At 51.6% G+C, this 1,867-nt stretch overlaps 1 non-coding gene across 1 annotated transcript; it reads left to right on the forward strand.

The window, feature by feature from the left end:
* Nucleotides 1-1,130: 1,130 nt before the first annotated feature.
* Nucleotides 1,131-1,202, forward strand: TRNAE-UUC (transfer RNA glutamic acid (anticodon UUC)). Its single transcript has one exon. It is a non-coding gene; the product is annotated as a tRNA-Glu (tRNA).
* Nucleotides 1,203-1,867: the final 665 nt, after the last annotated feature.

Here is a 1,867-nt window from a genome sequence, read left to right on the forward strand (position 1 = left end):
CTGGGCAAGGTGACAGCCCCATGGCTTTGAACCAGGGCCTCTGGCCCGTTAGATAGACATCATTGTCCTGGGGAGCGTCTGAACTTATCAGTCTTTGTGGCTACTCCATCTGTCTTGGCTCCCGTGACAATTCAGAAGTGTAGAAAGGTTCCTGGTAAAAACCATTCAGACCTGCCTCACCCCATCAGGTTTGGTGTTTCCCTGGTCAGGGGAAGGAGGGCCCATGTCCCATGTGTCACTAGGCATCCTCATCCTGTCCTTTGCTCCACAGAAGCTCCTCTGCTGCAGCGCCCCTTGAGCTATCTCCTGAAGTCCTGGCTGTGAGCCCGTGGTGGAGAGGACTGCTGGGAGGTGCTGCAGAAAGCCAGTTCAGTGTGCCGAGCAGCTCCAGCCCCTCAGCCACAAATACTTTGTTTTCATGTCTAAGTAGCTGAAGAAGTGTGTGCCTATCAGTAAATCTCCATCATCCCAACTGCAGCGTGTTTCCTCAGATAAGGGTGCTGTGTAATGGCAATTATGTTTTCATTTGTTGTGAGAAAACTTAATACGCAGAGTGGCAGAAATGTTATTCATCCTCTGTTAATTATGAGCTACTTACTGTAGGGAATCATGCAAAAACAAAAAAGTGTAATCAAATGAAATAAAGGAGAAGCAGCTTGTGCACTTGCCTTCATGCCGGGTAGAATTAGCTCCTGCAATGCTCTGACACCAATTATCATTAATAATGCTCCATGGCCCCATGCGTGACCTTGCCTTCAGCTCCGCAGCAGCACAGCTCCCTGGGGAGATGGGTGCAAGGGCCTGCGTGTGGGCAGATGCTGGGGACTGCAATCCAGGGGTGCTTCATGCAGCAATACTCCCATGGGACTGAGCTTGCATGAACTCTGCTTGTCCCACCATGAGCTCTGAAATGGAGCTGCAGGAGAATCCCAGCAGAGCCCCAGATGGATCAAAGAGCTCAGGCTATTGCCTTTTATACATCACAGTGTTTTTCCCCTCCAGTCTGTGGGATGCACCAGGAAAAAAAAGGATGGAGTCATTCTGGGGATGGCTGTAGGTCTGTGAGCCCAGGAGCAAGACTGATTATCCCTGCAGGTCCAGAGCCAAGCAGGTGGGAGAGGCAGCTGTGGTCCCACATGGTCTAGCGGTCAGGATTCCTGGTTTTCACCCAGGCAGCCCGGGTTCGACTCCCGGTGTGGGAATATGGTTGTATTTCATATTGTGCCTATTTTGGGGCTCTTCAGGGACAAGGAAGATCGTTGGAGCACCTGCTCGAGTGGATCCAGTGCAGGCTGCCAAGGTGGCACCGGGCAGCCGAAGGTAGGCTGAGGGACAGAGCTGGGTCTGCTCAGCCCGGAGGGAAGGTGAGGGGAAGATTTCATTGCTGCCTGGTGAGAAGGTGTGCGGAAGATGGGGCCAGGCTGTTCCCGGAGGCACACACTGGGAGGATGAGAGGCACCAGCTGGAGCAAGGGAAGTTCTCCTTAGTTATGAAGAATAATTTTATTACCATGTGGTGGTGAAACAGTCGAACTGGGGCTCAGGGAAACTGTGGGGTCTCCGTTCCTGGACATATTTGAAACTTGACTGAACAAGACCCTGAGGAACTTGCTCCAGCTGGAGCATATAGGCTGGACTAGAGACCTTCAGAGCACACTTCTGACCCATAAAGTTCATTCTTGGAAGGTGTTAAGATGATTTTAATTTCCCCAGGGACAGGATGCTTGGTGGTTCCTCATCCTAGTTGAGCTGCCTGAGCTCTCTTCACCTCTTTGGTGACACAGGGGATGGCTCTGTTGTGGTGCTAGGCTACATTAGAAGTCAGTGAGACACCAAATCTGCCTTGGAAGGAGTGAGAATTACAGAGA

Source organism: Nipponia nippon, unplaced genomic scaffold, assembly GCF_047370975.1.
Source record: "Nipponia nippon isolate SJK-2023a ecotype South Korea unplaced genomic scaffold, ASM4737097v1 scaffold_13, whole genome shotgun sequence".
Lineage (NCBI taxonomy): Eukaryota > Metazoa > Chordata > Aves > Pelecaniformes > Threskiornithidae > Nipponia > Nipponia nippon.